The sequence below is a fragment of the Phyllobates terribilis genome, unplaced genomic scaffold (assembly GCF_046119375.1).
Source record: "Phyllobates terribilis strain yellow unplaced genomic scaffold, ASM4611937v1 Scaffold_11__3_contigs__length_659146591, whole genome shotgun sequence".
NCBI classification, from domain to species: Eukaryota; Metazoa; Chordata; class Amphibia; order Anura; family Dendrobatidae; genus Phyllobates; species Phyllobates terribilis.
In genome coordinates this window covers 607,994,121-608,017,514 of record NW_027362771.1, presented here as the reverse complement: position 1 = coordinate 608,017,514, position 23,394 = coordinate 607,994,121, and the positions used below count along the sequence as shown (strand labels likewise).

General features: G+C 39.4%; 6 non-coding genes across 6 annotated transcripts; all 6 read left to right on the top strand.

The window, feature by feature from the left end:
- Positions 1-8,056: 8,056 nt before the first annotated feature.
- TRNAL-UAG (transfer RNA leucine (anticodon UAG)) lies at positions 8,057-8,138 on the top strand. The gene has a single exon. It is a non-coding gene; the product is annotated as a tRNA-Leu (tRNA).
- Positions 8,139-9,516: 1,378 nt separating this feature from the next.
- On the top strand, positions 9,517-9,598 carry TRNAL-UAG (transfer RNA leucine (anticodon UAG)). Its single transcript has one exon. It is a non-coding gene; the product is annotated as a tRNA-Leu (tRNA).
- A 4,264-nt stretch (positions 9,599-13,862) lies between these two features.
- Positions 13,863-13,944, top strand: TRNAL-AAG (transfer RNA leucine (anticodon AAG)). Its single transcript has one exon. It is a non-coding gene; the product is annotated as a tRNA-Leu (tRNA).
- A 4,291-nt stretch (positions 13,945-18,235) lies between these two features.
- TRNAL-AAG (transfer RNA leucine (anticodon AAG)) lies at positions 18,236-18,317 on the top strand. The gene has a single exon. It is a non-coding gene; the product is annotated as a tRNA-Leu (tRNA).
- Positions 18,318-19,696: 1,379 nt separating this feature from the next.
- On the top strand, positions 19,697-19,778 carry TRNAL-AAG (transfer RNA leucine (anticodon AAG)). The gene has a single exon. It is a non-coding gene; the product is annotated as a tRNA-Leu (tRNA).
- Positions 19,779-22,615: 2,837 nt separating this feature from the next.
- TRNAL-AAG (transfer RNA leucine (anticodon AAG)) lies at positions 22,616-22,697 on the top strand. The gene has a single exon. It is a non-coding gene; the product is annotated as a tRNA-Leu (tRNA).
- Positions 22,698-23,394: the final 697 nt, after the last annotated feature.

Sequence of the window (23,394 nt, the reverse complement as noted above, 5' to 3'; positions counted from 1 at the left end):
GTAAGTCAAAAGTTAAAGAAAAGCCAAAGATGCTTTAGGATTTTTAAAAGATGAAAAGGGTAAAGTGGTCAATAATGATGTTGAGAAGACTGAACTTTTAATTTCCTATTTGGCTTCTGTGTTCTCTAAGAAAGTAAATGTAACATCAAGTGATCTTCACTGTGCTGTAGAAGAAAAGGAACATGTGAGCAAGTCATACGTATGAATACAGCATGTGAATAGTCATGTTGGCTTTAGGCATCAGAATTAATTACATCATTTACCATCTATGTTACATCCATGTCAGTTCAATCAATGATCAACCATTCTCAAAATTTGCCAAAATCAATCTTGGTCAAAAGAAGTCTAACTGCTAGCTCATATCCCTGCTGCCTTTTAGGATTATCAATACAGGATGAGTAGAGTGATTAGCAAACATAAACAGAGCCATGCTGCTTCTGCTGCTTTCCAGTAAGTCACCCAAGTGATGGATTCATAGCTACACTGCTCTGCACTGCTGTATAATGTCTACCTTGCTGCTGCTTCTGATTATCTGTTACGTACAGGCAGTGGTGTAGGAATCCTTCATGTATGAGTGTCCTGTATGTGGGAGATCATAGCAAGTAATCTATACCACCTAATTCAGTGATATCTAAAAATTAGCAATTGAGCCAACAGAGGAAAGATTAGTTAAATATCTGGATACAAGTCATATGTTTTGCAAAATGGTGCCCCAGAGTCAATGTACAAACAAATCCCTAATAATTACATTGCTCATGCATAATAACATTTGTATTTTTGTCTAATTAGATATACAATGTTTTCTGCCACTTATATCATTAGCAAATATCTGATTTAGATAAGTTTGAACATCCGTATGAGGTATCGTGGCCGAGCTGTCTAAGGTGCTGGATTTAGGCTCCAGTCTCTCTGGAGTCGTGGGTTCAAATCCCACTGCTGCCATTATTTATTTGGATCAAATTTTTACCAAAAATTAGGAAACGGTTGAGGAAGTAAAGGGGGTTGAGAACTTAGGAGTAGAGATGAGCGGTGTTCGACTAGAACTGTTCGCCAATCTCAAATTCGAGCTGTTTTGGGCGGTGTTCGAGTTGTTCCACGAACCCGAACGATTTGCAAAAAATTCGGCTGTTCGAGGTTATGTTCAATAACTGTTCGTGCACCAAAAGCGTGTCCTGCATGTCTGGCGCTATTTAAAGCACCAATCATGCAGGGATTGTCTGCCACTCACTGTAATGCCACAGCCATGGTGGTTGTGGCATTACAGTGGTTGCCCAAATCGATGGGAACAGTGCCAACAGTGAAACATGAAAAGCCGGCAATTCAGCAGCGGCATACACCTGTACCCGACAATTTAGAACCGAAAGAATAGGGCATCACACATAGATTAGATAGATAGAAACATGTCAGCCACATATATACGAAGCACAGTGACAGTGTTGGTTACTGTACTTGTCATTTAGCGTAAAGGATTTATCAAAAAAAATAATAGTGTTTTCATGCACCGTCTCTTTAAAAAAGCCGGCCGGCAATTCAACAGCGGTACCCGACAATTTATAACAGACAGAATAGAGCTTCACACATAGATTAGATAGATAGAAACATGTCAGCCACATATATACGAAGTACAGTGATAGTGTTGGTTACTGTACTTGTCATTTAGTATTAAAATAAAGGATTTATTATTAAAAAAATTGGCGTGGGGTTCCCCTTAATTTTAGGCTCTAGCGGAGGTTAAGCAGACGGCTGGGGCAGATGTTTGAAGCCTGGGAAGGGGGTAATACCCACGGAGCTTCCCAGGCTACTAATATCAGCCCCCAGCTGAATACATAGCCTTTACTAGCTATTAAAATGGGGGACACCCCAAAAAAAATGAGGTGGGGTCCCCCCTAATTTAATAGCTAGCAAAGGCTAGGCAGACAGCTGGGGGCTGATATTAATAGCCCAGGAAGGGAGCCATGAATATTGGCCCCCTCCCAGGCTAGAAACAGCAGCCGTCAGCCGCCCCAGAAATGGCGCATTCATAGGATGCGCCAATTCTGGCACTTAGCCTCGCTCTTCCACGCTGCCCTGGTGCGGTGGCAGGGGGTAATAGGGTTGGGGTTGATGTCAGCTTATAATGCCAGCTGACATCAAGCCCAGGTTAGTAATGGAGAGGCGTCTATAAGACACCCCCATTACTAACCCCATAGTCAAAGTTAAAAAAAACACAAACACCCAGAATAAAGTCCTTTAATTGAAATAAAGACACAATCCTTTATTGTTCTAAATTAAACCATACTTACTGTCACGCCCATTCCAGCTGAAGCCAACGATCTCCTGCAATAAAAGAAAAATAATAAAGCAACCTCATCCTTACCTTTCCATGGTTCCCACGACAGCTTCAGCTCTGCTACATCGAGATGACAGGCTGGACCGCAGCAGAACGCTGCCATCCAGCCTCTCATCCCGCAGACATTGAGAAGCGCAGGCTTGCTTGCGCTGCTCAGCGTCTCTCTGTGACGACATCCAGATGAGCCGAGTTCATGTCCAATGAACTCGGCTCAGCTCATGCACGTCACTGACAGCGTGGGAAAATTCTCACGCTGAAGCGGTAAGTGCAGGAGAATTCTCCCACGCTGTCAGTGACGTGCATAAGGTGAGCTCATGTCCAATGAACTCAGCTCACCTCCTGCACGTCACTGACAGCGTGGGAGAATTCTCCTGCACTCAGCGCTTCAGCGTGAGAATTCTCCCACGCTGAAGCGCTGAGTGCAGGAGAATTTTCCCACGCTGTCAGTGACGTGCATAAGGTGAGCTCATGTCCAATGAACTCAGCTCACCTCCTGCACGTCACTGACAGCGTGGGAGAATTCTCCTGCACTCAGCGCTTCAGTGTGAGAATTCTCCCACGCTGAAGCGCTGAGTGCAGGAGAATTTTCCCACGCTGTCAGTGACGTGCATGAGGTGAGCCGAGTTCATTGGACATTAACTCGGCTCATCTGGATGCCCTCACAGAGAGACACTGTGGAGCGCAAGCAAGCCTGCGCTTCTCAGTGTCTGCCGGATGAGAGGCTGGATGGCAGCGTTCTGCTGCGGTCCAGCCTGTCATCTCGATGTAGCAGAGCTGAAGCTGTCATGGGAACCATGGAAAGGTAAGGATGATGTTGCTTTATTATTTTTCTTTTATTTCAGGAGATCGTTGGCTTCAGCTGGAATGGGCGTGATGGTAAGTATGGTTTAATTTAGAACAATAAAGAATTGTGTGTTTATTTCAATTAAAGGACTTTTTTCTGGGTGTTGTGTTTTTTTTTAAATACTTTACTAGAAATTCATGGTGGTCATGTCTAATATTGGGGTGACCCCATGAATTTCGGGCTTAGGGCCAGCTGATAATGCCAAGCTGGCCCTAACCCCTTTATTACCCAGTGAGCCACCGCACCAGGGCCCTGGATGAGTTGGGTACAGCGCCAGAAGATGGCGCTTCTATGAACGCGCCATTTTCCGGGGTGGCTGCGGACTGCAATTTGTAGCGGGGGGGGGCCCAGAAAGCTTGGGCCTCCCTGCGCTGCAGATTCCAGCCCCCAGCTGCCTAGTTGTACCTGGCTGGACACAAAAATAGGGCGAAGCCCCACGTACTTTTTTTTTAATTATTTCATGAATTTCATGAAATAATTAAGAAAAAAAGGCCTTCCCTATATTGTTGTGTCCGGCCAGGTACAAATAGGCAGCTGGTGGTTGGGGGCAGCCCGTTCCTGCCTGCTGTACCTGGCTGGACACAAATATAGTGCGAAGCCCCACGTCAATTTTTTTTAAATTATTTCATGAATTTCCTGAAATAATTTAAAAAAATTGAAGTGGGGCTTCGCACTATATTTGTGTCCAGCCAGGTACAGCAGGCAGGAACGGGCTGCCCCCATCCACCAGCTGCCTATTTGTACCTGGCCGGACACAACAATATAGGGAAGCCCTTTTTTTCTTAATTATTTCATGAATTTCATGAAATAATTAAAAAAAATTGAAGTGGGACTTCGCACTATATTTGTGTCCAGCCAGGTACAGCAGGCAGGAACGGGCTGCCCCCATCCACCAGCTGCCTATTTGTACCTGGCCGGACACAACAATATAGGGAAGCCCTTTTTTTCTTAATTATTTCATGAATTTCATGAAATAATTAAAAAAAATTGAAGTGGGGCTTCGCACTATATTTGTGTCCAGCCAGGTACAGCAGGCAGGAACGGGCTGCCCCCAACCACCAGCTGCCTATTTGTACCTGGCCGGACACAACAATATAGGGAAGGCCTTTTTTTCTTAATTATTTCATGAAATTCATGAAATAATTAAAAAAAAAGTACGTGGGGCTTCGCCCTATTTTTGTGTCCAGCCAGGTACAACTAGGCAGCTGGGGGCTGGAATCTGCAGCGCAGGGAGGCCCAAGCTTTCTGGGCCCCCCCCCGCTACAAATTGCAGTCCGCAGCCACCCCGGAAAATGGCGCGTTCATAGAAGCGCCATCTTCTGGCGCTGTACCCAACTCATCCAGGGCCCTGGTGCGGTGGCTCACTGGGTAATAAAGGGGTTAGGGCCAGCTTGGTATTATCAGCTGGCCCCAAGCCCAAAATTCATGGGGTCACGCCAGTATTAGACATGACCGCCATGAATTTCTAGTAAAGTATTTAAAAAAAACACAACACCCAGAATAAAGTCCTTTAATTGAAATAAAGACACAATTCTTTATTGTTCTAAATTAAACCATACTTACCATCACACCCATTCCAGCTGAAGCCAACGATCTCCTGCAATAAAAGAAAAATAATAAACCAACCTCATCCTTACCTTTCCATGGTTCCCACGACAGCTTCAGCTCTGCTACATCGAGATGACTGGCTGGACCGCAGCAGAACGCTGCCATCCAGTCTGTCATCCCGCAGACACTGAGAAGCGCAGGCTTGCTTGCGCTCCTCACTGTCTCGCTGTGACGGCATCCAGATGAGCCGAGGTCATGTCCAATGAACTCGGCTCACCTCATGCACGTCACTGACAGCGTGGGAAAATTCTCCTGCAATCAGCGCTTCTGCGTGAGAATTTTCCCACGCTGTCAGTGACGTGCATGAGGTGAGCCGAGTTCATTGGACATGAACTCGGCTCATCTGGATGTCGTCACAGAGAGACGCTGAGCAGCGCAAGCAAGCCTGCGCTTCTCAGTGTCTGCGGGATGACAGGCTGGATGGCGGCGTTCTGCTGCGGTCCAGCCTGTCATCTCGATGTAGCAGAGCTGAAGCTGTCGTGGGAACCATGGAAAGGTAAGGATGAGGTTGCTTTATTATTTTTCTTTTATTGCAGGAGATCGTTGGCTTCAGCTGGAATGGGCGTGATGGTAAGTATGGTTTAATTTAGAACAATAAAGGATTGTGTCTTTATTTCAATTAAAGGACTTTATTCTGGGTGTTTGTGTTTTTTTTAACTTTGACTATGGGGTTAGTAATGGGGGTGTCTTATAGACGCCTCTCCATTACTAACCTGGGCTTGATGTCAGCTGGCATTATAAGCTGACATCAACCCCAACCCTATTACCCCCTGCCACCGCACCAGGGCAGCGTGGAAGAGCGAGGCTAAGTGCCAGAATTGGCGCATCCTATGAATGCGCCATTTCTGGGGCGGCTGACGGCTGCTGTTTCTAGCCTGGGAGGGGGCCAATATTCATGGCTCCCTTCCTGGGCTATTAATATCAGCCCTCAGCTGTCTGCCTAGCCTTTGCTAGCTATTAAATTAGGGGGGACCCCACGTCATTTTTTTGGCGGGGTCCCCCATTTTAATAGCTAGTAAAGGCTATGTATTCAGCTGGGGGCTGATATTAGTAGCCTGGGAAGCTCCGTGGGTATTACCCCCTTCCCAGGCTTCAAACATCTGCCCCAGCCGTCTGCTTAACCTCCGCTAGAGCCTAAAATTAAGGGGAACCCCACGCCAATTTTTTTAATAATAAATCCTTTATTTTAATACTAAATGACAAGTACAGTAACCAACACTATCACTGTACTTCATATATATGTGACTGACATGTTTCTATCTATCTAATCTATGTGTGATGCTCTATCTTTCTGTTCTAAATTGTCGGGTACCGCTGCTGAATTGCCGGCCGGCTTTTTTAAAGAGACAGTGCATGAAAACACTATTATTTTTTTAAATAAATCCTTTACACTAAATGACAAGTACAGTAAGCAACACTATCACTGTACTTATTATATATGTGACTGACATGTTTCTATCTATCTAATCTATGTGTGAAGCTCTATTCTTTCTGTTCTAAATTGTCGGGTACAGATGCTGAATTGCCGGCCGGCTTTTTTAAAGAGACGGTGCATGAAAACACTAATGTTTTTTTTAATAAATCCTTTACACTAAATGACAAATGCAGTAAGCAGCACTGTCACTGTGCTTCTTATATGTGACTGACATGTTTCTATCTATCTAATCTATGTGTGATGCTCTATTCCTTCTTGTCTAAATTGTCGGGTACCGGTGTATGCCGCTGCTGAATTTGCCGGCCGGCTTTTTTAAACAGAGTGTCTTCTGAGCAGTTTGTCAGCTTTTGGACACCTTTGCAGGTGTTTTCTATGTGTTTCTATGTGTTTTTGTTTGCCTGCCATTGGTTTTAACGGTGTTCGACGGTGTTCTAAGGTGTTCGACGAACAGTTCGACGAACAGTTCCTCGAACATCCCGGTGTTCGACGAACCGAACCGAACCCGAACACTACGGGGGTGGCTCAACACTACTTAGGAGGCAGCAATCATAGTATTCTATAATTTTGAACTACAAAAGGAGGAAAACCTGCGAAAACTGAGATTTTAAGATTGGACTGTAGAAAGACAGTTTTTAATGGACTCAGTAAAAAGTAAGGAAAGGTAGGATGTTCTAAAGGAAAGAAATGTCCAGGAAAGATGGGAGATTTTGCTAAATTAAATTCTCACTGCACAATCAGTAACAATCCCGAAAAGAAGGAAGAATGGAAAGCATTTATTGAGACCAGGATGGCTGAATACTGAACTTAAAAGCTTGCTGAAAAGGAACAAAGAAATGAGTATCAAATGGAAAGAAGGGTTCATATCTAAAGAAGAATATAATGCTGTCTGCAGGGAAAGCTGGGCTAGCGTTAGAAGAGCTAAAGCCAGTAATGAATTGAGGCTTGCAAGAGAGACCAAAAGCAATAAGAAAGGATATTGGAAGTAAGTCAAAAGTTAAAGAAAAGCCAAAGATGCTATAGGATTTTTAAAAGATGAAAATGGTAAAGTGGTCAATAATGTTGTTGAGAAGACTGAACTTTTAAATTCCTATTTGGCTTCTGTGTTCTCTAAAAAAGTAAATGTAACATCAAGTGATCTTCACTGTGCTGTAGAAGAAAAGGAACATGTGAGCAAGTCATACGTATGAATACGGCATGTGAATAGTCATGTTGGCTTTAGGCATCAGAATTAATTACATAATTTACCATCTATGTTACATCTATGTCAGTTCAATCAATGATCAACCATTCTCAAAATGTGCCAAAATCAATCTTGGTCAAAAGAAGTCTAACTGCTAGCTCATATCCCTGCTGCCTTTTTAGGATTATCAATACAGGATGAGTAGAGTGATTAGCAAACATAAACAGAGCCATGCTGCTTCTGCTGCTTTCCAGTATGTCACCCTAGTGATGGATTCATAGCTACACTGCTCTGCACTGCTGTATAATGTCTTCCTTGCTGCTTCTGATTATCTGTTACGTACAGGCAGGGGTGTAGGAATCCTTCATGTTTGAGTGTCCTGTATATGGTAGATTATAGCAAGTAATCTATACCACCTAATTCAGTGATATCTAAAAATTAGCGGATGAGCCAACAAAGGAAAGATTAGTTAAATATCTGGGTACAAGTTATATGTTTTGTAAAATGGTGCCCCAAAGTCAATGTACAAACAATTCCCTTATAATTACGTTGCTGTTGCATAATAACATTTGTCTTTTTGTCATATTGGACATAAAATATTTTCTGCCACTTACATCAAAAGCAAACTACTGATATAAATAACTTTAAACATTTGTAAGAGGTTGCGTGGCAGAGTGGACTAAGGCGCTGGATTTAGGCTCCAGTCTCTCTGGAGTCGTGGGTTCAAATCCCACCGCTGCCATTATTTATTTGGATCAAATTTTTACCAAAAATTAGGAAACGGATGAGGAAGTAAAGGGGGTTGAGAACTTAGGAGGCAGCGATCATAGTATTCTATAATTTTGAACTACAATGGAGGAAAACCTGCGAAAACTGAGATTTTAAGATTGGACTGTAGAAAGACAGTTTTTAATGGACTCAGTAAAAAGTACGGAAAGGTAGGATGTTCTAAAGGAAAGAAATGTCCAGGAAAGATGGGATATTTTGCTAAATTAAATTCTCACTGCACAATCAGTAACAATCCCGAAAAGAAGGAAGAATGGAAAGCATTTATTGAGACCAGGATGGCTGAATACTGAACTTAAAAGCTTGCTGAAAAGGAACAAAGAAATGAGTATCAAATGGAAAGAAGGGTTCATATCTAAAGAAGAATATAATGCTGTCTGCAGGGAAAGCTGGGCTAGTGTTAGAAGAGCTAAAGCCAGTAATCAATTGAGGCTTGCAAGAGAGACCAAAAGCAATAAGAAAGGATTTTGGAAGTAAGTCAAAAGTTAAAGAAAAGCCAAAGATGCTATAGGATTTTTCAAAGATGAAAAGGGTAATGTGGTCAATAATGATGTTGAGAAGACTGAACTTTTAAATTCCTATTTGGCTTCTGTGTTCTCTAAGAAAGTAAATGTAACATCAAGTGATCTTCACTGTGCTGTAGAAGAAAAGGAACATGTGAGCAAGTCATACGTATGAATACGGCATATGAATAGTCATGTTGGCTTTAGGCATCAGAATTAACTACATAATTTACCATCTATGTTACATCCATGTCAGTTCAATCAATGATCAACCATTCTCAAAATTTGCCAAAATCAATCTTGGTCAAAAGAAGTCTAACTGCTAGCTCATATCCCTGCTGCCTTTTTAGGATTATCAATACAGGATGAGTAGAGTGATTAGCAAACATAAACAGTGCCATGCTGCTTCTGCTGCTATCCAGTAAGTCACCCTATTGATGAACTCATAGCTACACTGCTCTGCACTGCTGTATAATGTCTTCCTTGCTGCTGCTTCTTATTATCTGTTACATACAGGCAGGGGTGTAGGAATCCTTCATATTTGAGGGTCCTGTATATGGGAGATCATAGCAAGTAATCTATACCACCTAATTCAGTGATATCTAAAAATTAGCGGATGAGCCAACAAAGGAAAGATTAGTTAAATATCTGGGTACAAGTTATATGTTTTGTAAAATGGTGCCCCAAAGTCAATGTACAAACAATTCCCTTATAATTACGTTGCTGTTGCATAATAACATTTGTCTTTTTGTCATATTGGATATAAAATATTTTCTGCCACTTACATCAAAAGCAAACTACTGATATAAATAACTTTAAACATATGTAAGAGGTTGCGTGGCAGAGTGGTCTAAGGCGCTGGATTTAGGCTCCAGTCTCTCTGGAGTCGTGGGTTCAAATCCCACCGCTGCCATTATTTATTTGGATCAAATTTTTACCAAAAATTAGGAAACGGTTGAGGAAGTAAAGGGGGTTGAGAACTTAGGAGGCAGCGATCATAGTATTCTATAATTTTGAACTACAATGGAGGAAAACCTGCGAAAACTGAGATTTTAAGATTGGACTGTAGAAAGACAGTTTTTAATGGACTCAGTAAAAAGTAAGGAAAGGTAGGATGTTCTAAAGGAAAGAAATGTCCAGGAAAGATGGGAGATTTTGCTAAATTAAATTCTCACTGCACAATCAGTAACAATCCCGAAAACAAGGAAGAATGGAAAGCATTTATTGAGACCAGGATGGCTGAATACTGAACTTAAAAGCTTGCTGAAAAGGAACAAAGAAATGAGTATCAAATGGAAAGAAGGGTTCATATCTAAAGAAGAATATAATGCTGTCTGCAGGGAAAGCTGGGCTAGTGTTAGAAGAGCTAAAGCCAGTAATGAATTGAGGCTTGCAAGAGAGACCAAAAGCAATAAGAAAGGATTTTGGAAGTAAGTCAAAAGTTAAAGAAAAGCCAAAGATGCTATAGGATTTTTCAAAGATGAAAAGGGTAATGTGGTCAATAATGATGTTGAGAAGACTGAACTTTTAAATTCCTATTTGGCTTCTGTGTTCTCTAAGAAAGTAAATGTAACATCAAGTGATCTTCACTGTGCTGTAGAAGAAAAGGAACATGTGAGCAAGTCATACGTATGAATACGGCATATGAATAGTCATGTTGGCTTTAGGCATCAGAATTATCTACATAATTTACCATCTATGTTACATCCATGTCAGTTCAATCAATGATCAACCATTCTCAAAATTTGCCAAAATCAATCTTGGTCAAAAGAAGTCTAACTGCTAGCTCATATCCCTGCTGCCTTTTTAGGATTATCAATACAGGATGAGTAGAGTGATTAGCAAACATAAACAGTGCCATGCTGCTTCTGCTGCTATCCAGTAAGTCACCCTATTGATGAACTCATAGCTACACTGCTCTGCACTGCTGTATAATGTCTTCCTTGCTGCTGCTTCTTATTATCTGTTACGTACAGGCAGGGGTGTAGGAATCCTTCATATTTGAGGGTCCTGTATATGGGAGATCATAGCAAGTAATCTATACCACCTAATTCAGTGATATCTAAAAATTAGCGGATGAGCCAACAGAGGAAAGATTAGTTAAATATCTGGATACAAGTCATATGTTTTGTAAAACGGTGCCCCAGAGTCAATGTACAAACAATTCCCTAATAATTACGTTGCTGTTGCATAATAACGTTTGTCTTTTTTTATTATTGGATATAAAATATTTTCTGCCACTTACATCAAAAGCAAACTTTTGATATAAATAACATTAAACATATGTAAGAGATTGCGTGGCCGAGCAGTCTAAGGTGCTGGATTTAGGTTTCAGTCTCTCTGGAGGCATGGGTTCAAATCCCACCGCCGCCATCATTTATTTGGATCTAATTTTTACTAAAAATTAGGAAACAGTTGAGGAAGTAAAGGGGATAGAGATTTTAGGAGGCAGCGGTAATTCTATCCTATACTTTTGAACTACAAAAGGAGGAAAACCTGCGAAAACTGAGATTTTAAGAATGGACTGTAGAAAAGCAGTTTTTAATGGACTCAGTAAAAAGGAAGGAAAGGTAGGATGTTCTAAAGGAAAGTAATGTCCAGGAAGGATGGGAGATTTTGCTAAATTAAATTCTCACAGCACAATCAGTAACAATCCCGAAAAGAAGGAAGAATTGAAAGCATATATGGAGACCAGGATGGCTGAATACTGAACAGAAAAGCTTGCTAAAAAGGAACAAAGAAATGAATATCAAATGGAAAGAAGAATATAATGCTGTCTGCAGGGAAAGCTGGGATAGCGTTAGAAGAGCTAAAGCCAGTAATGAATTGAGGCTTGCAAGAGAGACTAAAAGCAATAAGAAAGGATTTTGGAAGTAAATCAAAAGTTAAAGAAAAGCCAAAGATGCTATAGGATTTTTAAAAGATGAAAATTGTAAAGTGGTCAATAATGATGTTGAGAAGACTGAACTTTTAAATTCCTATTTGGCTTCTGTGTTCTCTAAGAAAGTAAATGTAACATCAAGTGATCTTCACTGTACTGTAGAAGAAAAGGAACATGTGAGCAAGTCATACGTATGAATACGGCATGTGAATAGTCATGTTGGCTTTAGGCATCAGAATTAATTACATAATTTACCAACTATGTTACATCTATGTCAGTTCAATCAATGATCAACCATTCTCAAAATGTGCCAAAATCAATCTTGGTCAAAAGAAGTCTAACTGCTAGCTCATATCCCTGCTGCCTTTTTAGGATTATCAATACAGGATGAGTAGAGTGATTAGCAAACATAAACAGTGCCATGCTGCTTCTGCTGCTATCCAGTAAGTCACCCTATTGATGAACTCATAGCTACACTGCTCTGCACTGCTGTATAATGTCTTCCTTGCTTCTGCTTCTTATTATCTGTTATGTACAGGCAGGGGTGTAGGAATCCTTCATATTTGAGGGTCCTGTATATGGGAGATCATAGCAAGTAATCTATACCACCTAATTCAGTGATATCTAAAAATTAGCGGATGAGCCAACAGAGGAAAGATTAGTTAAATATCTGGATACAAGTCATATGTTTTGTAAAATGGTGCCCCAGAGTCAATGCACAAACAATTCCCTAATAATTACGTTGCTGTTGCATAATAACATTTGTCTTTTTGTATTATTGGATATAAAATATTTTCTGCCACTTACATCAAAAGCAAACTTTTGATATAAATAACATTAAACATATGTAAGAGGTAGCGTGGCCGAGCAGTCTAAGGTGCTGGATTTAGGCTTCAGTCTCTCTGGAGGCATGGGTTCAAATCCCACCGCCACCATCATTTATTTGGATCTAATTTTTACTAAAAATTAGGAAACAGTTGAGGAAGTAAAGGGGATAGAGATTTTAGGAGGCAGCGGTAATTCTATCCTATACTTTTGAACTACAAAAGGAGGAAAACCTGCAAAACTGAGATTTTAAGATTGGACTGTAGAAAGGCAGTTTTTAATGGACTCAGTAAAAAGGAAGGAAAGGTAGGATGTTCTAAAGGAAAGTAATGTCCAGGAAGGATGGGAGGTTTTGCTAAATTAAATTCTCACAGCACAATCAGTAACAATCCCGAAAAGAAGGAAGAATTGAAAGCAAATATGGAGACCAGGATGGCTGAATACTGAACTGAAAAGCTTGCTAAAAAGGAACAAAGAAATGAATATCAAATGGAAAGAAGAATATAATGCTGTCTGCAGGGAAAGCTGGGCTAGCGTTAGAAGAGCTAAAGCCAGTAATGAATTGAGGCTTGCAAGAGAGACCAAAAGCAATAAGAAAGGATTGTGGAAGTAAGTCAAAAGTTAAAGAAAAGCCAAAGATGCTATAGGATTTTTAAAAGATGAAAAGGGTAATGTGGTCAATAATGATGTTGAGAAGACTGAACTTTTAAATTCCTATTTGGCTTCTCTATTCTCTAAGAAAACAAATGTAACATCAAGTGATCTTCACTGTGCTGTAGAAGAAAAGGAACATGTGAAAAAGTCATACGTATGAATACTGCATATGAGTGGTCATGTTAGCTTTAGGCATCAGAATTAATTACATAATTTACCATCTATGTTACATCCATGTCAGTTCAATCAATGATCAACCATTCTCAAAATTTGTCAAAATCAATCTTGGTGAAATGAAGTCTAACTGCTAGCTCATATCCCTGCAGCCTTTTTTAGGGTTATCAATACAGGATGAGCAGAGTGATTAGCAAACATACACAGAGCCATGCTGCTTCTGCTGCTTTCCAATAAGTCACCCTAGTGATGAACTCATAGCTACATTGCTCTGCACTGCTGTATAATGTCTTCCTTGCTGCTGCTTCTGATTATCTGTTACGTACAGGCAGGGGTGTAGGAATCCTTCATGTTTGAGTGTCCTGTATATGGGAGATCATAGCAAGTAGTCTATACCACCTGATACAGAGATATCTAAAAATTAGCAGATGAGCCAACAGAAGAAAGATTAGTTAAATATATGGATACAAGTCATATGTTTTGTAAAATGGTGCCCCAAAGTCAATGTACAAACAAATCCCTGATAACTATGTTGCTCATGCATAATAACATTTGTATTTTTGTCTAATTAGTTATACAATGTTTTACGCAACTTATATCATTAGCAAATTTCTGATTTAAATAAGATTGAACATACGTATGAGGTAGCGTGGCCGAGCGGTCTAAGGCGCTGGATTAAGGCTCCAGTCTCTCTGGAGGCGTGGGTTCAAATCCCACCGCTGCCATTATTAATTTGGATCTAATTTTTACCAAAAATTAGAAAACAGTTGAGGAAGTAAAGGGGATTGAGAATTTAGGAGGCAGCGTTAATTCTATCCTATACTTTTGTACTACAAAAGGTGGAAAACCTGTGAAAACTAAGATTTTAAGATTGGACTGTAGAAAGGCAGTTTTTAATGGACTCAGTAAAAAGGAAGGAAAGGTAGAATGTTATAAAGGAAAGAAATGTCCAGGAAGGATGGGAGATTTTGCTAAATTAAATTCTCACTGCACAATCAGTAACAATCCCGAAAAGAAGGAAGCATTTATGGAGACCAGGATGGCTAAATACTGAACTTAAAAGCTTGCTAAAAAGGAACAAAGAAATGAATATCAAATGAAAAGAAGGGTTCATATCTAAAGACGAATATAATGCTGTCTGCAGGGAAAGCTGGGCTAGCATTAGAAGAGCTAAAGCCAGTAATGAAGTGAGGCTTGCAAGAGAGACCAAAAGCAATAAGAAAGGATTTTGGAAGTAAGTCAAAAGTTAAAGAAAAGCCAAAGATGCTATCGGATTTTTAAAGGATGAAAAGGGTAAAGTGGTCAATAATGATGTTGAGAAGACTGAACTTTTAAATTCCTGTTTTGCTTCTGTGTTCTCTAAGAAAGCAAATGTAACATCAAGTGATCTTCACTGTGCTGTAGAAGAAAAGGAACATGTGAGCAAGTCATACATAAGAATACGGCATATGAATAGTCATGTTGGCTTTAGGCATCAGAATTAATTACATAATTTACCATCTATGTTACATCGATGTGAGTTCAATCAATGATCAACGATTCTCAAAATGTGCCAAAATCAATCTTGGTCAAAAGAAGTCTAACTGCTAGCTCATATCCCTGCTGCCTTTTTAGGATTATCAATACAGGATGAGTAGAGTGATTAGCAAACATAAACAGAGCCATGCTGCTTCTGCTGCTTTCCAGTAAGTCACCCTAGTGATGGATTCATAGCTACACTGCTCTGCACTGCTGTATAATGTCTTCCTTGCTGCTGCTTCTGATTATCTGTTACGTACAGGCAGGGGTGTAGGAATCCTTCATGTTTGAGGGTCCTGTTTATGGGAGATCATAGCAAGTAATCTATACCACCTAATTCAGTGATATCTAAAAATTAGCGGATGAGCCAATAGAGGAAAGATTAGTTAAATATTTGGATACAAGTCATATGTTTTGTAAAATGGTGCCCCAGAGTCAATGTACAAACAAATCCCTGATAACTGCGTTGCTCATGCATAATAACATTTGTATTTTTGTCTAATTAGTTATACAATGTTTTCCGCAACTTATATTATTAGCAAATTTCTGATTTAAATAAGTTTGAACATCCGTATGAGGTAGTGTGGCCGAGCGGTCTAAGGCACTGAATTAAGGCTCCAGTCTCTCTGGAGTCGTGGGTTCAAATCTCACCGCTGCCATTATTTATTTGGATCTAATTTTTACTAAAAATTTGGAAACAGTTGAGGAAGTATAGGGGGTTGAGAATTTAGGAGGCAGCGGTAATTTTATCCTATACTTTTGAACTACAAAAGGTGGAAAACCTGCGAAAACTGAGATTTTAAGATTGGACTGTAGAAAGGCAGTTTTTAATGGACTCAGTAAAAAGGAAGGAAAAGTAGGATGTTCTAAAGGAAAGAAATGTCCAGGAAGGATGGGAGATTTTGCTAAATTAAATTCTCACTGCACAATCAGTAACAATCCCAAAAAGAAGGAAGAATGGAAAGCATTTATGGAGACCAGGATGGCTGAATACTGAACTTAAAAGCTTGCTAAAAAGGAACAAAGAAATGAATATCAAATGAAAAGAAGGGTTCATATCTAAAGAAGAATATAATGCTGTCTGCAGGGAAAGGTGGGCTAGCGTTAGAAGAGCTAAAGCCAGTAATGAAGTGAGGCTTGCAAGAGAGACCAAAAGCAATAAGAAAGGATTTTGGAAGTAAGTCAAAAGTTAAAGAAAAGCCAAAGATGCTATAGAATTTTTAAAGGATGAAAAGGGTAAAGTGGTCAATAATGATGTTGAGAAGACTGAACTTTTAAATTCCTGTTTTGCTTCTGTGTTCTCTAAGAAAGCAAATGTAACATCAAGTGATCTTCACTGTGCTGTAGAAGAAAAGGAACATGTGAGCAAGTCATACATAAGAATACGGCATATGAATAGTCATGTTGGCTTTAGGCATCAGAATTAATTACATAATTTACCATCTATGTTACATCGATGTCAGTTCAATCAATGATCAACGATTCTCAAAATTTGCCAAAATCAATCTTGGTCAAATGAAGTCTAACTGCTAGCTCATATCCCTGCTGCCTTTTTAGGATTATCAATACAGGATGAGCAGAGTGATTAGCAAACATAAACAGAGCCATGCTGCTTCTGCTGCTTTCCAGTAAGTCACCCTAGTGATGGATTCATAGCTACACTGCTCTGCACTGCTGTATAATGTCTTCCTTGCTGCTGCTTCTGATTATCTGTTACGTACAGGCAGGGGTGTAGGAATCCTTCATGTTTGAGTGTCCTGTATGTGGGAGATCATAGGAAGTAATCTATACCACCTAATTCAGTGATATCTAAAAATTAGCGGTTGAGCCAACAGAGGAAAGATTAGTAAAATATCTGGATACAAGTCATATGTTTTGCAAAATGGTGCCCCAGAGTCAATGTACAAACAAATCCCTGATAATTACATTGCTCATGCATAATAACATTTGTATTTTTGTCTAATTAGATATATAATGTCTTCTGCCACTTATATCATTAGCAAATATCTTATTTAAATAAGATTATAATCCATATGAGGTAGCGTGGCCGAGCGGTCTAAGCCTCTGGAGTAAGGCTCCAGCCTCTCTGTAGGCGTGGGTTTAAATCCCACCACTGCCATTATTTATTTGGATCAAATTTTTACCAAAAATTAGGAAACAGTTGAGGAAGTAAAGGGGTTTGAGAATTTAGGAGACAGCGGTAATTCTATCCTATACTTTTGAACTACAAAAGGTGGAAAACCTGCGAAAACTGAGATTTTAAGATTGGACTGTAGAAAGGCAGTTTTTAATGGACTCAGTAAAAAGGAAGGAAAAGTAGGATGTTCTAAAGGAAAGAAATGTCCAGGAAGGATGGGAGATTTTGCTAAATTAAATTCTCACTGCACAATCAGTAACAATCCCGAAAAGAAGGAAGAATGGAAAGCATTTATGGAGACCAGGATGGCTGAATACTGAACTTAAAAGCTTGCTAAAAAGGAACAAAGAAATGAATATCAAATGAAAAGAAGGGTTCATATCTAAAGAAGAATATAATGCTGTCTGCAGGGAAAGGTGGGCTAGCGTTAGAAGAGCTAAAGCCAGTAATGAAGTGAGGCTTGCAAGAGAGACCAAAAGCAATAAGAAAGGATTTTGGAAGTAAGTCAAAAGTTAAAGAAAAGCCAAAGATGCTATAGGATTTTTAAAGGATGAAAAGGGTAAAGTGGTCAATAATGATGTTGAGAAGACTGAACTTTTAGATTCCTGTTTTGCTTCTGTGTTCTCTAAGAATGCAAATGTAACATCAAGTGATCTTCATTGTGCTGTAGAAGAAAAGGAACATGTGAGCAAGTCATACGTATGAATACGGCATATGAATAGTCATGTTGGCTTTAGGCATCAGAATTAACTACATAATTTACCATCTATGTTACATCCATGTCAGTTCAATCAATGATCAACCATTCTCAAAATTTGCCAAAATCAATCTTGGTCAAAAGAAGTCTAACTGCTAGCTCATATCCCTGCTGCCTTATTAGGATTATCAATACAGGATGAGTAGAGTGATTAGCAAACATAAACAGAGCCATGCTGCTTCTGCTGCTTTCCAGTAAGTCACCCTAGTGATGGATTCATAGCTACACTGCTCTGCACTGCTGTATAATGTCTTCCTTGCTGCTGCTTCTGATTATCTGTTACGTACAGGCAGGGGTGTATGAATCCTTCATGTTTGAGGGTCCTGTATATGGGAGATCATAGCAAGTAATCTACACCAACTAATTCAGTGATATCTAAAAATTAGCGGATGAGCCAACAGAGGAAAGATTAGTTAAATATTTGGATACAAGTCATATGTTTTGTAAAATGGTGCCCCAGAGTCAATGTACAAACAAATCCCTGATAACTGCGTTGCTCATTCATAATAACATTTGTATTTTTGTCTAATTAGTTATACAATGTTTTCCGCAACTTATATCATTAGCAAATTTCTGATTTAAATAAGTTTGAACATCCGTATGAGGTAGTGTGGCCGAGCGGTCTAAGGCACTGGATTAAGGCTCCAGTCTCTCTGGAGGCGTGGGTTCAAATCTCACCGCTGCCATTATTTATTTGGATCTAATTTTTACTAAAAATTTGGAAACAGTTGAGGAAGTATAGGGGGTTGAGAATTTAGGAGGCAGCAGTAATTTTATCCTATACTTTTGAACTACAAAAGGTGGAAAACCTGCGAAAACTGAGATTTTAAGATTGGACTGTAGAAAGGCAGTTTTTAATGGACTCAGTAAAAAGGAAGGAAAAGTAGGATGTTCTAAAGGAAAGAAATGTCCAGGAAGGATGGGAGATTTTGCTAAATTAAATTCTCACTGCACAATCAGTAACAATCCCAAAAAGAAGGAAGAATGGAAAGCATTTATGGAGACCAGGATGGCTGAATACTGAACTTAAAAGCCTGCTAAAAAGGAACAAAGAAATGAATATCAAATGAAAAGAAGGGTTCATATCTAAAGAAGAATATAATGCTGTCTGCAGGGAAAGGTGGGCTAGCGTTAGAATAGCTAAAGCCAGTAATGAAGTGAGGCTTGCAAGAGAGACCAAAAGAAATAAGAAAGGATTTTGGAAGTAAGTCAAAAGTTAAAGAAAAGCAAAAGATGCTATCGGATTTTTAAAGGATGAAAAGGGTAAAGTGGTCAATAATGATGTTGAGAAGACTGAACTTTTAAATTCCTGTTTTGCTTCTGTGTTCTCTAAGAAAGCAAATGTAACATCAAGTGATCTTCACTGTGCTGTAGAAGAAAAGGAACATGTGAGCAAGTCATACATAAGAATACGGCATATGAATAGTCATGTTGGCTTTAGGCATCAGAATTAATTACATAATTTACCATCTATGTTACATCGATGTCAGTTCAATCAATGATCAACGATTCTCAAAATTTGAAAAAATCAATCTTGGTCAAATGAAGTCTAACTGCTAGCTCATATCCCTGCTGCCTTTTTAGGATTATCAATACAGGATGAGCAGAGTGATTAGCAAACATAAACAGAGCCATGCTGCTTCTGCTGCTTTCCAGTATGTCACCCTAGTGACGAACTCATTGCTACACTGCTCTGCACTGCTGTATAATGTCTTCCTTGCTGCTGCTTCTGATTATCTGTTATGTACAGGCAGGGGTGTAGGAATCCTTCATTTTTCAGTGTCCTGTATGTGGGAGATCATAGCAAGTAATCTATACCACCTAATTCAGTGATATCTAAAAATTAGCGGTTGAGCCAACAGAGGAAAGATTAGTTAAATATCTGGATACAAGTCATATGTTTTGTAAAATGGTGCCCCAGAGTCAATGTACAAACAAATCCCTGATAACTGCGTTGCTCATGCATAATAACATTTGTATTTTTGACTAATTAGTTATACAATGTTTTCTGCAACTTATATCATTAGCAAATTTCTGATTTAAATAAGTTTGAACATCCGTATGAGGTAGTGTGGCCGAGCGGTCTAAGGCACTGGATTAAGGCTCCAGTCTCTCTGGAGGCGTGGGTTCAAATCTCACCGCTGCCATTATTTATTTGGATCTAATTTTTACTAAAAATTTGGAAACAGTTGAGGAAGTATAGGGGGTTGAGAATTTAGGAGGCAGCAGTAATTTTATCCTATACTTTTGAACTACAAAAGGTGGAAAACCTGCGAAAACTGAGATTTTAAGATTGGACTGTAGAAAGGCAGTTTTTAATGGACTCAGTAAAAAGGAAGGAAAAGTAGGATGTTCTAAAGGAAAGAAATGTCCAGGAAGGATGGGAGATTTTGCTAAATTAAATTCTCACTGCACAATCAGTAACAATCCCAAAAAGAAGGAAGAATGGAAAGCATTTATGGAGACCAGGATGGCTGAATACTGAACTTAAAAGCCTGCTAAAAAGGAACAAAGAAATGAATATCAAATGAAAAGAAGGGTTCATATCTAAAGAAGAATATAATGCTGTCTGCAGGGAAAGGTGGGCTAGCGTTAGAATAGCTAAAGCCAGTAATGAAGTGAGGCTTGCAAGAGAGACCAAAAGAAATAAGAAAGGATTTTGGAAGTAAGTCAAAAGTTAAAGAAAAGCAAAAGATGCTATCGGATTTTTAAAGGATGAAAAGGGTAAAGTGGTCAATAATGATGTTGAGAAGACTGAACTTTTAAATTCCTGTTTTGCTTCTGTGTTCTCTAAGAAAGCAAATGTAACATCAAGTGATCTTCACTGTGCTGTAGAAGAAAAGGAACATGTGAGCAAGTCATACATAAGAATACGGCATATGAATAGTCATGTTGGCTTTAGGCATCAGAATTAATTACATAATTTACCATCTATGTTACATCGATGTCAGTTCAATCAATGATCAACGATTCTCAAAATTTGAAAAAATCAATCTTGGTCAAATGAAGTCTAACTGCTAGCTCATATCCCTGCTGCCTTTTTAGGATTATCAATACAGGATGAGCAGAGTGATTAGCAAACATAAACAGAGCCATGCTGCTTCTGCTGCTTTCCAGTATGTCACCCTAGTGACGAACTCATTGCTACACTGCTCTGCACTGCTGTATAATGTCTTCCTTGCTGCTGCTTCTGATTATCTGTTATGTACAGGCAGGGGTGTAGGAATCCTTCATTTTTCAGTGTCCTGTATGTGGGAGATCATAGCAAGTAATCTATACCACCTAATTCAGTGATATCTAAAAATTAGCGGTTGAGCCAACAGAGGAAAGATTAGTTAAATATCTGGATACAAGTCATATGTTTTGTAAAATGGTGCCCCAGAGTCAATGTACAAACAAATCCCTGATAACTGCGTTGCTCATGCATAATAACATTTGTATTTTTGACTAATTAGTTATACAATGTTTTCTGCAACTTATATCATTAGCAAATTTCTGATTTAAATAAGTATGAACATATGTATGAGGTAGCGTGGCTGAGCGGTCTAAGGTGCTGGATTTAGGCTCCAGTCTCTCTGGAGGCGTTTCAAATCCCACCGCTGCCATTATTTATTTGGATCTAATTTTTACCAAAAATTAGGAAACAGTTGAGGAAGTATAGGGGGTTGATAATTTAGGAGGCAGCGGTAATTTTATCCTATACTTTTGAACTACAAAAGGTGGAAAACCTGCGAAAACTGAGATTTTAAGATTGGACTGTAGAAAGGCAGTTTTTAATGGAATCAGTAAAAAGGAAGGAAAAGTAGGATGTTCTTAAGGAAAGAAATGTCCAGGAAGGATGGGAGATTTTGCTAAATTAAATTCTCACTGCACAATCAGTAACAATCCCAAAAAGAAGAAAGAATGGAAAGCATTTATGGAGACCAGGATGGCTGAATACTGAACTTAAAAGCCTGCTAAAAAGGAACAAAGAAATGAATATCAAATGAAAAGAAGTGTTCATATCTAAAGAAGAATATAATGCTGTCAGCTGGGAAAGGTGGGCTAGCGTTAGAAGAGTTAAAGCCATTAATGAAGTGAGGCTTGCAAGAGAGACCAAAAGCAATAAGAAAGGATTTTGGAAGTAAGTCAAAAGTTAAAGAAAAGCCAAAGATGCTATAGGATTTTTAAAGGATGAAAAGGGTAAAGTGGTCAATAATGATGTTGAGAAGACTGAACTTTTAAATTCCTGTTTTGCTTCTGTGTTCTCTAAGAAAGCAAATGTAACATCAAGTGATCTTCACTGTGCTGTAGAAGAAAAGGAATATGTGAGCAAGTCATACATAACAATACGGCATATGAATAGTCATGTTGGCTTTAGGCATCAGAATTAATGACATAATTTACCATCTATGTTACATCGATGTCAGTTCAATCAATGATCAACGATTCTCAAAATTTGCCAATATCAATCTTGGTCAAATGAAGTCTAACTGCTAGCTCATATCCCTGCTGCCTTTTTAGGATTATCAATACAGGATGAGCAGAGTGATTAGCAAACATAAACAGAGCCATGCTGCTTCTGCTGCTTTCCAGTAAGTCACCCAAGTGATGGATTCATAGCTACACTGCTCTGCACTGCTGTATAATGTCTTCCTTGCTGCTGCTTCTGATTATCTGTTACGTACAGGCAGGGGTGTAGGAATCCTTCATGTTTGAGTGTCCTGTATGTGGGAGATCATAGCAAGTAATCTATACCACCTTATTCAGTGATATCTAAAAATTAGCAATTGAGCCAACAGAGGAAAGATTAGTTAAATATCTGGATACAAGTCATATGTTTTGCAAAATGGTGCCCCAGAGTCAATGTACAAACAAATCCCTAATAATTACGTTGCTCATGCATAATAACATTTGTATTTTTGTCTAATTAGATATACAATGTTTTCTGCCACTTATATCATTAGCAAGTATCTGATTTAAATAAGTTTGAACATCCGTATGAGGTAGCGTGGCCGAGCGGTCTAAGGCGTTGGATTAAGGCTCCAGTCTCTCTGGATGCGTGGGTTCAAATCCCACCGCTGCCATTATTTATTTGGATCTAAATTTTACCAAAAATTAGGAAACAGTTGAGGAAGTAAAATGGATTGAGAATTTAGGAGACAGCGGTAATTCTATCCTATACTTTTGAACTACAAAAGGTGGAAAACCTGCGAAAACTGAGATTTTAAGATTGGACTGTAGAAAGGCAGTTTTTAATGGACTCAGTAAAAAGGAAGGAAAAGTAGGATGTTCTAAAGGAAAGAAATATCCAGGAAAATGGGAGATTTTGCTAAATTAAATTCTCACTGCACAATCAGTAACAATCCCAAAAAGAAGGAAGAATGGAAAGCATTTATGGAGACCAGGATGGCTGAATACTGAACTGAAAAGCTTGCTAAAAAGGAACAAAGAAATGAATATCAAATGGAAAGAAGAATATAATGCTGTCTGCAGGGAAAGCTGGGCTAGCATTAGAAGAGCTAAAGCCAGTAATGAATTGAGGCTTGCAAGAGAGACCAAAAGCAATTAGAAAGGATTTTGGAAGTTGTTATGCTGTTATGCACACGCCCGGGCTAAGCGGCGTGTGCGTGTGATTGGTAGTGATTCCACTGGACCGTGCCGGAGAGTGAATGCCTGGAGGGGCGTGACTAAGTATTCACCCGATCCGACCAGGGTCGCACGACGGCATACAACGCCAGTGCACCAAGGAGGAAGCGAGCAGAGGGACCAGGTGCTACTCCA